The sequence below is a fragment of the Panthera uncia genome, chromosome C2 (assembly GCF_023721935.1).
Source record: "Panthera uncia isolate 11264 chromosome C2, Puncia_PCG_1.0, whole genome shotgun sequence".
NCBI lineage: Eukaryota > Metazoa > Chordata > Mammalia > Carnivora > Felidae > Panthera > Panthera uncia.
The window spans coordinates 106,499,737-106,516,920 of NC_064810.1; the positions used below are offsets into that span (position 1 = coordinate 106,499,737).

Genomic DNA, 17,184 nt, shown 5'->3' on the forward strand with positions numbered 1-17,184 from the left:
TATTATACAGTGAGGACTATCTGTACTTCTTTAAATCAACTAATTTAAAAGAAAAATGTACACTGTTTCCTCATCAACTTTTGAAAATGTTTAATCACATGACATCAGAGGTCATTGGAGGAAATACTGAATCCTTGCCTCATTTCTACCTCGGCTATCAACGTGCCTATATCCAGCACAAATCTTCAACAACTCAGGGAAAAGCAAAAAGATCACCAGTAATGAAAGCAAAAGTTCCTTTCCCTCAAAACCTTGACTCTATTTACTGTTACTTCACACAGAGTTGTAAAGTTTGATAATTAAACTTCCAAACTTAACAGATTAGAAAAAGGACCCTAATGAGAAAAGAAGTTGTCACATCAATAGTAGAGACAAATGAAATTCAACACTACACAAGAGAGAACTTTATTATACCTATTTGTAAAATCTATTAAGTAAATACAAAAGCCTGAAAGGTTAACACCCCTCTCAACTCACCTGATGTCTATCATTTTATCTTATCATGATGACATTTTTTAAAACATCAATAATACTAAGGGAAAAAACAAATCATATCAGTACCCTAATTTAACAATAAGACAAAAGAATCTAGAGATTCTCATAAGGTAGAGATGGTATCATTTTTGTATCTTCCTGAATTCCCACGTATCACTGAACAACTAGATAGCAAAATGAAACAGTAAATGACAAGATATTCTCCCAAGAATCCCAAAATACAAGCTTGTGGGAACAAACTACAATAGTCATAAACTCTGGTGTTAAACATTTATGTGGGAAACAACCTAGCTTCAGTGAAGAACTTGAGAATAGGACAATTCCAAAAACAATCAACAGATATTAGTTAGAAAGCACAGGCCAATTCAAGAACAGCAGCTGCACTGGGAGGTGTGAGAACTCCATCCAATAGTGCATGGGTAGTAGGAGACCCAAGGTAAGGCTTAAACGGGTGGAAGGAATTTAATATCCATGAACCTTATAAACTAATGGGCCAGGGCTCCCTTGTAGGACAAGGCTCACAAATGAGGAGCAACTGCTGGGAGCAGAATCAAAATTAAGCAGGACAAGGACAAGGACAAGGAGGAAGGAAAACAGAAGGGCCAAACTACGGGGGGGGGGGGGGGGGCGGGGGGGGGGGATCAGAGCAAGGAATCCTGAGAAAACAATCTGCCATAATTTTAACAGAAGAAAGAGCCCTATAAAGTTACGAAAGTTTTTTTTTTTTTTTTTTAACATTTATTTATTTTTGAGACAGACAGAGCATGAACGGGGGAGGGGCAGAGAGAGAGGAAGACACAGAATCGGAAGCAGGCTCCAGGCTCTGAGCCATCAGCCCAGAGCCCGACGCGGGGCTCGAACTCATGGACTCACAGACCATGAGATCGTGACCTGAGCTGAAGTCGGACGCTTAACCGACTGAGCTACTCAGGCGCCCCTAAAGTTACGAAAGTTTTATGAACCAAGATTCCATCTAAAAACTCAGGAAAATTAAATTCATATAAAAGAGAAACAGAAATTACACAAGTCAAATCCCATACAAAATTACTAAAAGTAAAAAAGAGAGTAAGGAATAAAACAACATCCCTACAAGAGCAAGCTGAAAAGAGAAACAGATCAAAACTGGAAAGTACCATTTTAATTTTTAAAAAATGTTTGTTAACTTTTGAGAGAGAAAGAAAGAAGAGAGTGGGGGAGGGGCAGAAAGAGAGAGACAGACAGACAGATGATCTGAGGCGGGCTCCGCCCTGACAGCAGAAAGGCCGATGCCGGGCTTGAACTCACAAACCATGAGATCATGACCAAAGTTGGAAGCTTAACTGACTGAGTTACCCAGGCACCCCTAAATGAACTAAAAAATATTAAGAAAAGTATACAAGGCATAAAAGAACACAACTCAAAATTAGACTTTGAAACCAGAATGACCAATCTCAACACATACTTTTTTTATTTAAATTCCAGTTAACATACCATGTAACATTCGCTTCAGGTGTACAATATAGTGATTCAACACTTCCATACAATACACAGTGCTTATTATCATAAGTGCACTCCTTAATCCCTATCACCTATTTCACCCATCCCCCCACCTACCTCCCCGCTGGTAACCATCTGTTTGTTCTCTGTAGTTAAGAGTCTGTCTCTCGGTTTGCCTCTCTTTTTTTTCCTCTTTGGTCGTTTTATTCCTTAAATTCCATATATGAGTGAAAACATACGGTATTTGTCTTTCCTGATTATTTTGGTTAGCATAATACTCTCTAGCTCCGTCCACATCATTGCAAGTGGAAAAATATGGAACACCTCATATATTTTTATGTCATCCTTGCACAGGAGCCATGCTAATCTGCTCTGTACCAACACATATGCTTAACAAAATTATAGGACTTTAAAGAAAAAAAACTTCCAATATTTTGAATAAAAAAGCACATGATTTATAATTCATCCAACTATACATTTGTTGTGTGTAGTTTTCTGTGCCCATGTTTTATTTTACAATAAAAATATTTTTTTTAATAAAAGGGAACTAGCATTTACTTCACACCTAGTATTTCATGTGCTTTACATGTTTTCTTATTCATAATGGTATGTGTTTCTAATTTACAGATGGAAGAATGAGACTCAGATACTATGTCACTTGCGTAGGGAAACAATGGCAAAAGCAGGATGTAAATGTAGGCCTTTTCAAACCCCAAAACAATCAGCACTACAGAAGCAAAGTGGGTAAATATGCATTGTATTTGGGGTGCCTGGGTGGCTCAGTCAGTTAAGCTTCCGACTTGGGCTTAGGTCATGATCTCGCAGTCTGTGAGTTTGAGCCCCATGTCGGGCTCTGTGCTGACAGCTCGGAGCCTGGAGCCTGTTTCAGATTCTGTGTCTCCCTCTCTCTCTGTCTCAAAAATAAACAAAAAGAAAAAAAAAATTTTTAAATATGCATCATATTTTTGGAAGAATACCTTCATTTTATTTTTTAATATTTTGGTACTTAAAGGAAGTAAGTTTATTACTTTAGAAAGATTGCTTTCATGAATGAAATAATGTTCCACTGGTATCTGAGAAAAGTAGTATTACACCACATAAATGATTTTGGAAACCGGATTTCATCAGTACTTAACTTATTCAGGTAGTTGTCCTTCAAAAAAGACATTTTAGGGGGCACCTGGGTGGCTCAGTCAGTTAAGCATCCAACCTCAGCTGAGGTCATGACCTCACAGTTCTTGAGTTTGAGCCCCACATTGGGCTCTATGCTGACAGCTTGGAGCCTGGAGTCTGTTTCAGATTCTCTCTCTCTCTCTCTCTCTCTCTCTCTCTCTCTCTCTCTCTCTCTCTGACCCTCCCTGACTCGGGCATGCACTCTCACTCTCTCTCTCAAAAAAAAAAAAAAAAAAAAAAAAAAAGACATTTTAGGAGCCTTCAGGTTCCAAAAAAAAAATTTTTAGGGTAAAAGTTTTTTTGAACACCCCCCCCCCCCCACCACACACATTTTAGTTATCTGGGATATTCAACTACCCAGAATAATCCTTTCATTACCAAAAGGCTACTGGAAGTTTGAGCATATTTACTTTTTTAATCTCACTACACCTATACTCTGGAAAAAGTGTACATCTTCATAAAATTATCCAACACCTTAGGTACTTTAGAAATGTCAACAGGGGCACTTGGGTGGCTCAGTCAGTTAAGTGTCCGACTTCGGCTCAGGTCATGATCTCACGGTGAGTTTGAGCCCCACGTCGGGCTCTGTGCTGACAGCTCAGAGCCTGGAGCCTGCTTCGGATTCTGTGTCTCCTTCTCTCTCTGCCCCTCCCCCACTTGTGCTCTGTCTCTATCAAAAATAAATAAATGTAAAAAAAAAAATTTTTTTTTAAAGAAACGTCAACAGAATTAACTGAAGGTTTTTCATAAGAAACCATCACCTCACATACAACACTGAATAAAGTCTGATCCTACAACTAAAGGGTTAAATCAGAGACCCTCTATCTCTTGACCTTATCATATGCTTGTTCGACCCTTCCCCCCCCCCCCCCCCCTGCCGAAAAACTTTAAACCTACAGAAAGGATGAAAATATGGCACAAGGGTGCCTGGCCAGCTCAGTCAAAGGAGCATGCAACTCTTGATCTTGGGGTCATGAGTTCAAGCCCCATACTGGGAGTAAGATAAACTTAAGAAAAAAACAAACAAACCAAAACTATGGCACAGTGAAACAGCACTCTCCACCTAAATTCAACAATTAGTAACATTTGCCACATTTGCATTATTCCTATCTATATATACTTCTTTCCCTGAACTACTAGAAAACAATTATAGACATTTTTCTCCCCAAAAAACCTTTTCAGAATGTACTTCCTACAAACAGGGACATTCTCCTAACTACAATATATTATCACACCCAAGAAATTTAACACTGATAGTATCTACACACAAATTTCCCCAAATGTCACCAAATAATGTCCTGTATGGCTTTTTTTTTTTTTAATTCCAGAACCCCATCTAAAGCCACACACTTTGAACTCACATTGTCATGTCACTGTCTCCTTTAATCTAGATTTATTCATCTTTTTATGATCTTTTATGACAGTGACATTTTTTAAAAGTTCAGACCAGCTTTTTGCAGAATAGGCCTCAAGCAGGATCTACTTGTTGCCTTATGATTAGATTCCAGATAAACATTTTTCTGGCAACAGTCTTACACTGGTGATGTAATCATGCCTCTTCTTGACAGAACACGGTGGCAAGTGTCATGTCATTTTGTTTCATTACTGGTGACACTGACTTTGATCAGGTGGTTAACAAGCCTGTGTGCTTAAAACGAAAAAAGCTGTGATTTAAGTCCTCCTCCCCCTGCTTAATATCCTATAGTGACTTTCCCTTAGAATAAAGTTCAATTAAGTCCAAAATACCTTCTAAGCCCTACAAGGAAGGCCATGACCTACTCTTTAAGCCTAAACTGCTGTTTAAACTCTCTATGGTCCCACAGAGTGCTTGCTATACCATGTCTTCTCTGGCCGAAAAATCCCAACATGGATAAATCAATCTCAGACATGCCAAATGAAAGAAGCCAGACAGCTCAAAAATCACACAATATCTTAAGTTTTACATTAGCTCAATGACACAGCTGTCACTGCCATGGTCATAGCTATGTACAACTTGACATAAAATCCCTTAAGGGAAAGAGATTCCCTGGAGTCTCTTAGAAAATTTCCTTCAGAGCAGAAAGATGCCCCAAGGATTCAGCAAAAGAAATACAGCTGAGCTTGGCTGAAATTCATCTAGGATAGACATTCTGGAGCTTTATGTAATTCACCAAGTACATCATTTTTCTATGTTTTCTACAAACACTTGAGTAAGATCCCTGGAAAGTGCAGTGGCTTATTACTCCTCGTAGTATCTTTGGACAAGCTCAACCCCTTAATATTTCAGTCAGCAAAACATTTAAAGACCATCTGAAGAAGGCCTGAGTCCTGGTCATTACCTGAAAAACTTCCATTGACATCTTCTGGTAAGATCAAGAAAGTACTAGCATTAAAACTTGCAGAATGAGTTGTCAATGGCCTTGAAAAAAATCCCAGAAGTAACTGAGCACTCTCAAGAAATGGTGAATTATCAAAATTCTTGATGTCATGGAAGATGTGTGGAAAAACAATTCCTGGACAACTCAAGTCAAAAAGTAATTTCTTAGAAGAGTCAGACTGAACACGAAGAAAGTTCAGCAATACTAAAAGTAATTTATTTCAGGGGCGCCTGGGTGGCTCAGTCGGTTGAGCATCCGACTTCAGCTCGGGTCACGGTCTCGCAGTCTGTGAGTTCGAGCCCCGCGTCGGGCTCTGGGCTGATGGCTCAGAGCCTGGAGCCTGTTTCAGATTCTGTGTCTCCCTCTCTCTCTGCCCCTCCCCTGTTCATGCTCTCTCTCTGTCCCAAAAATAAATAAACGTTAAAAAAAAAAAAAAATTAAAAAAATAAATAAATAAAAGTAATTTATTTCATATATATGTATTTTTATCTGTGTGTAAGTGCTATTATGATTCTCAAAAAAGCCTCTCTAAATAAATCTCTAATGACATATATAAAAAGTTCTAGGTGCCATTACTGAATACAATGATAGTTATGCAGTTCATTTTAAGTAACAAATGTATAAAATGCCCTCAGGAAATGGCTTTACACCTGAGAAAAATCTACAAGTCCTGAGACATCCCAATACAATAATAGACAATACTGCATATACATTTAGTTGTACATACAATGCTTACCAATCTTCAATTGCTTCATGTTGCTTAAGTTATGATTACTGACTTTGTTCTATTTATCTTAGAATTTCACATGTGTAGGCATTAAACATTGTGAACAAAAATTATGATCACTCAGTTCACTGGAGTTCATTTTTCTCTATCTCCTTTAATCTATGTAACCTATAAGCTTCTATTGGAATTCCCTCAAATTACTACGTTTTTTAAGTTTTCAGTGTTCAACAGGTCTGGAAAATACAAGGCCTTAGTGACATAAACTTTTTGTGTTAGCATTTTACTGCTCTTAGTTTGCTAATGATTTCATACATTGAGAAAATTCTTTTCCCTAATGAAATTTCAAGCACTTACTAGGTATATTCATCACTCCTACTTTATTTCTACATGTTAGATAGGACCAAGCCACCACCATCTCCATATTTTCATTTTTTTCTCCTTTACTGAATCAATTTGTACTTCTGACCCGAACTTCATCTTCTTTTGAATAACCAACTATGTCTCTGGATCCTTCAAAATCATTGCAAATCCTCTTCTAACCTGTATTTATGGTGCCAACAACTCCTTTCAAGTTCAAGGGCACGACTGCTAAACATAATGAACACAGCCTGAATGAACGACCTAAAATCAATGAATTAAAAAATAAAAAGCAGGTTAGCTTGGACTCTAATACTACTTCCAGCATCCACTTAAACAGTATCAGACTCCCATATATAAACCTTAACCACAGGAGTGGTTGAGGAAGTTCATCTTCTCAGATGAGCTAAATACAGATCTAATGGATTTAATTTATACATATGAACACTGAGTAAGAAAATAAAACCACAAGTCTATATGCTCTGTCTCATCTAACTTGCAGGGAAATAAAAATTTAGTCCAACATTATAATTTCTAATACCAGTGTTTAAACTCTGAAATTATTAATTATTTTCCTCTTGGATTTCAATTATCCTAAAAGAGGTCTTTTCAGAAACCTATGGCAAGGTTACCTGATGGATAAACTATACTTACATAACCAGTTCTAAATTAAATAAAACTTGCACTGTTGGTGAAAATCAGAGTGTATTATTATTTACCTCATGATTTTTAAATCCTTTAAAGTTTTATTACAGTTTTTCCATTCAATGGTGAACATTAACCAAGAAACAAACAAGGTTATCTCTAGGTAAATCTAAGCCACTGTGAATCAGCTCAAATCAACCTCATTCTAAAAGTTAGCAGTGTATACACATACACAGATAACATTCAGTAACAACTGTTCTCATACTATTAAAATATTGAAAGGAAAAGTTCTGAACTGTGTTTATCTCTGCTCACCCTCCTCATACATTGTTTTCTTTATATTATCCCTTAGTTTTCTCTACTGATTCTGCATTCTTATTGTGACTCAGATCAATTATTCTAACAAAAAGTACCTCTTTTGAAAGTGATTTCAGGTGTGAGCATATGTGGACCTACTCACATAAACAAGTACCAACTTGCTTAAACAAGCATCCAACTTTGGCCTAGGTCATGATCTCGCCGTTCTGGGTTCTGTGAGGATAGCTCAGGGCCTGGGGCCTGCTTCAAATTCTGTGTCTCACTTGCTCTCTGCCCCTCCCCCACTCATACTCTCTCAAAAATAAACATAAAAAAAAATAAGAAATAATACAGATTTATCCCCAAACTTCACTGCCTCTTTTATGATGACCTTAGGATAACACTTTTTATTTACAGATGAAAGATAATCAAAAACCTATCTCTTCATACTGAGTTCATGAAGAGATTCAATTTTGTCTCCCACGTAATTATTACTCCTAAAATACCTTTGAGAATTTTAGCTTAGGGAGGCGCCTGGATGGCTCAATCAATTAAGTGTCTGACTTTGTTTGGCTCAGGTCATGATCTCCTGGTTCGTTAGTTCAAGCCCAGTGTCGGGTTCTGTGCTGACAGCTCTAAGCCTGGAGTCTGCTTCAGGTTCTGTGTCTCCCTCTCTCTCTCTGTCCCTCCCCTACTCATGCTGTCACTCTCTTGCTCTCAAAAATAAATAAACATTTTTTTAAAAAAAAGAATTTTAGCTTAGAAAGAATCAATACACTTTTTAAGAAAAAAAATGCGAAGTTTGAGGAGATGTCACAATTTCACAGGTGTTTAGCACATGGTCCATTTTTCAAGATGCTTCTACTCTACTTCATAAACACAATCTTCCTTCTATATGTAGCCCTTTCTACTCCAATATGTGCCTGAACTACACTTTATTGCAAATAATAAAACTTGAAAAAACTATTAATAAATTTGGTCAAAGTAATGGGAAGGAATCAAGCATGCATTCTGCTTTTCCAGTAGGAACTCTACCAAGTAACCATATAGTTCATGAGAGATAGATCTTTATAGCAGAATTAGAGTATCACCATTTTGCAATCCTAAAGGATCTAAGCTATTGTGGTTCACAAAAGGACCAGTTCTGATCTGAAATTGTGACCAAAGGTACGTTAACAAAAGGTACGTAAGTTCTACATAAACATTCATATACTTTTATAACAAGTTGAGAAAATAATTTTATTTCTGTTGAGTCTACAATAAAAACTGGGGGTCTTTATGTATTATGTCTTAGGTTTTTAAATTTCATTTGTCTATAAATTTATTGCATTAGCATCAGTGGGCTGAAAATTTTAAAACTGGTTCTTTACAGCAGATCTATGACAAGCACTAAACTAGGCATTGATTATTAAAATCATTAGGTGAAAGATTCATGACAAACTTGATAATAAATGGTTATGTTGGCAATACCTGAATCAACTGATCAATCTTAACATACAAAATAGAGAATATGTATGTAAGTCTGTGAGGCACTAAGTAAATATATATGAAGAAAGATTGACCATGTGCTTGTAACCGTTTAGCTAGGTAGGGACTTTATACACTCTGCTCTACATATGCATGCTTTTAACATTCTATACGTAATCGACTGTATAATTGGCCCTAATTCTTCACTATTCCCCACATCCATGCCGTTTCTCATGTGACCTTGCAGTTCATTCTGTTTTAGGTGGAATATGTTTCTTCACTTTTGACATCAGGCTCAGCCATGAGACTAGTTTTGGGTTATGTAATGAGAGCAGAAGTGAGAGTGCCATGCCATAAGACATCTTGGCTTAGGCGGAAGGATGAAAGTAGTAGAGCTCAGCAGTGCTGAGCTGACCATAAACTTGTCAGCAATAAATCAGTATGACACATCCTTCTGAAAATGTTTACTGCCACCTAAAGTGAAATTTCACAAAAAACTAACACCAAAGCATCCATGGCAGGTTCTCAATCAAAAAACCATGATCCTGCTTTCCCTGGAAATACATTTAAAAATACGTAAGAACACAGGGCAGAAATATACAACATGGCTATAATCATGCTTAGGTCTCTATGACCCTGTCTTTAAGATACAGATTACACTGAAGGTGACTGGGTGGCTCAGTCGATTAAGCATCTGAATCTTCGGTTCAGCTCAGGCCATGATCTCACAGCTTCGTGGGTTTGAGCCCTGCATCGGGCTCTGCGCTGGCAGCAGGGAAACTTCTGGGTATGGTTTCTCTCTGCCCGTCTCCTCCACTTGCACTGTTTCTCAAAATAAATAAACTTAAAAAAAAAAAAACACATTATATAGATTCTCTAGTTTTGTAAATTTAAAACATAAATGCATACTTAAATTTTTTTAAGGGGGTAACTAATGAAGGAAAGACATTAGGGAAGAGGAACTACTTAGAGGCACTATTAATTAACCTCTGGAGAGCTAGCCCTGGTGAATCCAAGATTTGCCATACAAGGATAATATGCCTCACAGACAAACTGATAGAAATTTTCTTATCAAAAACCTGAAAATAGTTTTTATATGCAAATACTGCATCAATTCCAAAGGTTGCATTTAAAAAGAAGAGGAGCACCTCAGTGGCTCTGTCAACTAAGCATTGGATTCTTGGTTTTGGCTCATGTTATGATCTCACAGTTCCTGGGTTCGAGCCCTGTGTAGGGCTCTGCACTGTCAGCATGGGCTGGCTTGGGATTCTCTCTCCCCCACGCTCTCTCTCTCTGTCCCTCCCCGACTCGTGCTATCTCTGCCCCTGTCAAAATAACTAAATAAACTTTAAATAAATAAATAATAACAAAAATAAAAACCCAGCCTTATTAAATCAAGTGCTTCCAATTCTATTTTCATCAGCTTTATTGTCAATTTATTTTTGAATTTAAAATTCAGATTGTTATTATCAAATAAAGAAGTGATTCATTTCTACTGGTACAGGTTTATAAAGCCAATCCAAAAGTAGCCTCTTTGCCCACAAACCACATACTATTTCCATTAAAATACAGCCGAACAAGGTACTTTTGAAAATACTCTTAAGGATAAAATATTATGATGTAATTTTCTAAAGTTTGTTTTACTATACCAAGGTTTATCTCTTCCAGGTATCAAGTAATTTATTATTATAACCTAAATATTTTAAACTGTACAAAATAGAAAATACCAATATCTATTAGGGGCTCTCCTCTGACCCAAGAATTCCACTCCTAAATATTTATCCAAGAGTAATGAACATCTATGTCCACAAAAACTGGAAACAGAACACATGGCCATCACCATGTGAATGGATAAACAAATTCTGGTATATCCACACAGTGGAATACTATGCAGCAATAAAAATGAACAAACTACTGACACAATAACATGGATAAATCTCAAAAACATTATGAAAGAAGCCACAATCACTGTATGATTCCATTTATATATAGTTCAAAAGCAAACAAAACTAATGTCTGGTTATAAAAATGGGAACAGTGGTTGCTGCTAGAGGAGTGGAGGGATTAAGTGTCAAAGGGGCACAAAGGAACTTGGAAATGATAGAAATGTTTTAGATCTTGATTGGAGAAGTGGTTACATGGGTGTGTTTGTGTGTGTGTATGTATACATGTGTGTGTGTGTCAAAATTCAAATTGTACACTGAACACCTGGGTGGCTCAGTCAGTTAAGCAAGCGCCCAACTCTTGATTTCGGCTCAGGTCTCACGTTTGGGGAGTCTGAGCCCCAAGCTGGGCTACGTGCTGACAGTACAGAGCCTGCTTGGGATTGTCATTCTTCCTCTCTCTCTGCCCCACTCCTGCTTGTGCTCGCTCTCTCTCCAAATAAATTTTAAAAAATTCAAATTATACACTTAAAGATCTGTGTATTTCAACTATGCACATTTTGCCTCAATAAAAACAAGCCAAACAAAATACCTATTAGTGACCTTTTCAAACCATTTGTCTCCACAAACTGAAAAACAATGCTACAATAAGCAACTATTTACCTTCAGCCTTCAGCGGGAGTGGGGGGGGGGGGGGGGGGGCGGGGACCCAGATGGTCCCAGATGGTCAAGCTCTGCCATGGTGTCAAAAACAAGGCCAACATTCAGTCAAATCTAAGAATCACTCCATTACAAAACCAAAAATCTATCAGGTTAAATCCATTAAGTGGATTAAGCATCCAATTAACCATCCATTAAAAATGTACACTTTTATTTCTAATTCCCTTTAATTACTTTTTAAAAAGTTACCTGCTCAGTCTAATGCTGTAAATCTGGTACCTTATTTCACTCAGTCAGATGTTGGAGTTGGCAGGAACAGATTTCACAGTTCATGACGATAATGCAATAATACGAAAATGTTCCACCAAATTATAACTTAGAGTCTCACAACAAAACGGATCAAAGACCTAAATGTAAAAGCTAAAGCTACAAAGGCTTTAGAAGAAAACATAGGCAATTACACAAGACTTAAGATCATTAGGAAATGCTTCTTAGGAGGCAAACTATAAAACAAACTCTTGACTATAGAGAACAAACTGAGGGTTGCTGGAGGCGAGGTGGGTAGGGCGATGGGCATTAAGAAGGGCATTTGTTGTGATGAGCATTGGGTGCTATATTTAAGTGACCAATTACTAAATTCTATTCTCCAAACTAGTAATACACCATATGTTAACTAATGAATTTAAATAAAAACTTGAAGGAAAAAAAAAAAAAAAAGGAAATGTTCCTTAGGTGAGATACCAAAAGCTAAAATGACAAAAGGAAATAAATAAGTTGAACTTCATCAAAATTATAAGCTTTTATGTATCAGAGGACACCATTAAAAAAGTAAAAATCCAGAGGATGGCAGAAAATATCTGCAAAGCATATTTCTGATAAGAGACTTGTCACTAGAATAAAGAGCTCCTACAACTCAACAAAAAGACAAGTAACCTACTTTCAAAAACAGGCAAATGATCTGAACAGACATTTCTCCAAAGAAAATATACAAATGGACAATAAGCACATGAAAAGATGTTCAACATCATCAGTCATTAGGGAAATGCAAATCAAAATCATAATGAAATACCACTTCACACCCACTATGATGGCTATAATCCAAAAGACAAGTGTTGGCAAAAATGTGGGGAAATTAGAACCTCATGCACTACTGACAGAAAATAGAAAATACTGCAGCCACTTTGGAAAAGTCTGACAGTTCACCAAAAGGTTAGACACAGAATTACTATATGACCCAGCAATTCCACCCCAGTACACATCCAAAAGAAATGAAAACTTATGTCTACACAAACACTTGTACAGGAATATTCATAGAACCATTATGTATAATATCAAGAGTGTCCATCAACTGATGAATGTGTAAAAGGTGGTATATCCATACAATGGAACATTATTTGGTAACAAAAAATAAGGTACTTAACACATGCTATAAGACAGATGAACTCTGAAGGCATTACACTAAAAGAAACCAGTCACAAAAGACTCCATATTTTAAGATTCTAGTCATATATAATGTTCAGAAAGGCAAATCTTATAGAGACAAAAAAGATTAGTAGCTGTCTAGCATTGGGAGAAAAAGGCAGATGGCCAGAGGGCTGATTGCTAAAAGCTACAGGATATCTTTTGGGGGTGATGAGAATGTTCCAAAATTGACTGTGGTGATGACGGTCATACAAATCTGTGAATATACTAAAAACCACTGAGTTGTGCCCTTTATATTGGCACAATTTTATGGTATATGAATTATATCTCAATAAAACTGTTTTAATAAAAGTGAAGACTAGAATCTAGGTGTATGCCTAAATGGTGACTAAAATTTCTTCTAACTTGTTAGCTTGAAAATTTTTCATAAAATGTTAAAGGAAAAAAAAAATGTTAAAGGAGGAAGGGGCACCTGGGTGGCTCAGTCGGTTAACCATCGAACTTTGGCTCAGGTCATGATCTCACAGTTTGTGAGTTCAAGCCCTGCATCCGGCTCTGTGCTAATACCTCAGAGACTGGAGCCTGCTTCAGATTCTGTGTCTCCCTCTCTCTCTGCTCCTCCCCTGCTCATGCTCTCTCAAAAAAAATAAACATTAAAAAATTTTTGTTTTAAGTTAAAGAAGGAAAAATCACAGCACAAAAAGTTTCACTATTACCAATAAACACATCAAAACAATGATTTATCTGTATTTTTATATTCATCTAAATTTTCCCAAATTAATTTGGGATTGTTCATCCAAAATGTGTCCAAAGCAGCATTTTAGAATTCTGGAGTCTTAAATTTATATTCATAATGAGACTCAGAGGAGAAGAATTACTAAGACTAGTTCTCCAAATTATAGACAAGGTGAGGGTGTCTTAAATTTACATAGATCTCTGTAAGTTTTAAGAGAGAAAAAGGATTCTATTCTCCTGGTGACAAACAGGAATAACAGAATTTTGCAAGTCCAGGCAGCTTTAAAAGTTTGGGAAACATCTGTTATGGTAGATTAGAGCAGATTATTTTACCTTTTGGTCAGTTTCAACACTGTTGGTTCTCATCTTTTAGAAAACAAGCAATTTGACACTCAATTTTTAAGAATTTTCATAACTCAGAATTTTATTAACTCAAAAATAACTACTCTGATATATATATTAGGATTAAAGTTTAGCCAAATTTTAAATACCTGTCACTGTGAAATCAAGATCCAGACTCAGGACAATATGTGCTCTATAACTGAAGTGACCATATGGCAGTTTGCCCAGAACGATCCTAATTTACACCTGTTATTCCAACACCCCACCCAGCTTAACATATTCTTCAGTTTTACACATTTGCTTATGAATAGCTGCATTTAAGTAACATCAGATGGGTTTATTATACTTTCACTTTATATTTCCACCTTCTGACATGGTTTTGTCTAGTTCTGCATAGAGTGCAGGTGCAATATACAGTTCTCACTTCTAACTTCAGGTTCAATCTGATAACCCATTTTTTTATCCATTTCTGATAAAATGAAGTACACTTGGACCCTCGGCAACTAGGGATAGCTAACTCTATCCAGTCTTGAGTGCTCAGTTGTGCCACACAGCCACTGCTCAGCTTGCAAGATGCTCCAAACCTGTAGGCCACCATCCACTAGGTCAATGGGAAATGTGAATAAGGTGTGTGTAAAGTATATGCAAAAAAGAGATGTCGTGTGTTTCTGCACATAATGTTCAGACAGTAATCTGAGCATTCTTGCTACAGGAGTTTTGCCATTAATTTACTATATTGCATGAATCCAAACTTTTTGTTTGGTAATATTTCATTTTACAGCAATTACAAATTTATTTTCAGCAACTTCTTTTATGTTCTTTTATGTCCTTATACGCCCCAGTTTAGACAAAGAGAATATATGGTCACACTATTATAACCAAACATCTTACTTCCTATCACATTATAAAGGCCTATATCAGGGAATGTACAGACATAACTATATAACCATGTCCTTAATCCTCAAACCATGAACCTGAAGCCATGGCAAGAGCCCACCAATAAGAACACCAACTAATAGGGGCGCCTGGGTGGCTCAGTCAGTTGAGGGTCTGGCTTGGACTTGGGTCATGATCTCACGGTTCAGGAGTTCAAGCCCCATGTCAGACTCTGTGCTGACAGCACAGAGCCTGGAACCGGCTTCGAGTTCTGTGTCTCCCTCTCTCTCTCTCTCTCCCCCCCCCCCCCCCCCGCTGAGGCTCTGTCTCTTTCTCTCTCAAAAATGAATAAACATTAAAAAAAATTTAAAAAAGAAGAAAACCCATTATCACATTATTACTATAGTAAAGCTATTTTTTTTTGAACCACTGTGATTCTTTTTTAATTTTTTTTTTTAACGTTTACTTATTTTTGAGACAGAGAGAGACAGAGCATGAACAGGGGAGGGGCAGAGAGAGAGGGAGACACAGAATCTGAAACAGGCTCCAGGCTCTGAGCTGTCAGCACAGAGCCTGACGCGGGGCTCGAACTCAAGGACCGCGAGATCATGACCTGAGCTAAAGTCGGACGCTTAACCAACCAAGCCACCCAGGCGCCCCTGAACCACTGTGATTCTTAAGCAAATACAGAAATGTCTCTATTCTACAAAATGCATGAAAAAAATAGCATTCTATTCTACACAACCCAGAATTATGTATGCTATACAAATACTCAAATTCTATGAGACTACTTTTCCATTGATTCACAAAGTGCTTCAGAATTGTTTTATCCCTGAGGACTTCATTCATCTTGAGCATCTAACAGAGTTTAGGTTAGAAGGAAACATGAAGACAATTTAAGCATCATAACAGAGATACATTTTATTGTTCTGTATAGCAAATAATTATTATTTCAAACAGCATCCTTTGGAATATAATTCATTAAATAGCCTTTTAAAAAGTATCAAATACATTTGAACGAGTATAAGACAAGTCTACATCTTTAAAAAATTCTTAAAAGACAATCATCTACCTTAAGTAACAAATTGGCCTCGCTAAAGACAAGGCTATCTGAGGTTCCTGGAGGAATTTCAAAACCTTCCCAGTCTCAAAACCTTCCATGTCTAACAACAGGAAATAATAAAAACTATTCCTTTTGTAACAGCTCTTACATTCTAGATGAGCATCTTCACAAATATTTTAAAATCTGAGGCAAAAAAAATCATCTTTGACCTTTCAAAAAAATATATACTATAAAGGATTATCATAAAAGGACAGTTGTCAATGCGTCCCAGGTAAAAAATCTCATCATCTTTCAACTCAATTCAAAAACTTAAATTTAGAAATGCCAAATTTAAAAGTTTAACATTAGGGGCGCCTGGGTAGCTCAGTCGGTTACACGGCCAACTTCAGCTCAGGTCATGATCTCACGGTTCGTGAGTTCGAGCCCCGCGTCAGGCTCTGTGCTGGCAGCTCAGAACCTGGAGCTGCTTTGATTCTGTGTCTCCTTCTCTCTCTGCCCCTCTGCCTCTGGAGCTCTGTCTCTCTCTCTCTCACAAAAATAAATAAACATTAAAAAAAATTTTTTTTAAATAAAAAAAAAGTTTAACATTAGATGTCATTAAAGATTCTGTATCACATGCAATCAACTTTAAAAACACATTAATTCAAGTATGATTACCCTAGTCAACATGTCAGGAAAGGTGACGGAGCAGGTCCCACCTCTACTGGAACCAAGAGTCTGAGGCTTAGATAAGGCAAAAAAAAAAAAAAAAAAGGGAAACCTGACACGGAGTCCAAAGAACAATATTCTGATAATCCTGCCTCAGTAAAACAGAAAATAGTTACTATGTCTCATACTTGACCTATATACAATTCATATACAACATCAAGTAGCTGTAAAAAGTTTTTAAAGACATTATTAAATATGATCTTAACTTCTTAATTAAATAACATTATGTCAACTCCTTAACCAAGAAAACAATAACCTCTGCTTTAGGTGGTTAACCATTCAGCCCAAATGCTTTTACAGATTTTAGGTCTCTCCCTGATTTCTATCACGTAAAAATGTCATTTTAGAATATCCTGATATAGGGGCGCCTATAGCTGGCTCAGTCAGTAGAGTTTGCAACTCTTGATCTCCAGGTTTTTCTCGGGGTTTTGAGCTCCACAGTGAGTGTAGAGATAAGAAAGAAAGAAAGAAAGAAAGAAAGAAAGAAAGAAAGAAAGAAAG

At 37.0% G+C, this 17,184-nt stretch overlaps 1 protein-coding gene and 1 non-coding gene across 4 annotated transcripts in view; both read right to left on the minus strand.

Annotated features, from left to right (window-relative positions):
- The window catches only part of GMPS (guanine monophosphate synthase), a 78,996-nt gene that overhangs the window by 57,863 nt on the left and 3,949 nt on the right, over positions 1-17,184 (minus strand). The window lies entirely within an intron of this gene.
- LOC125922194 (U6 spliceosomal RNA) lies at positions 2,281-2,382 on the minus strand. Its single transcript, XR_007457630.1, has one exon. It is a non-coding gene; the product is annotated as a U6 spliceosomal RNA (small nuclear RNA).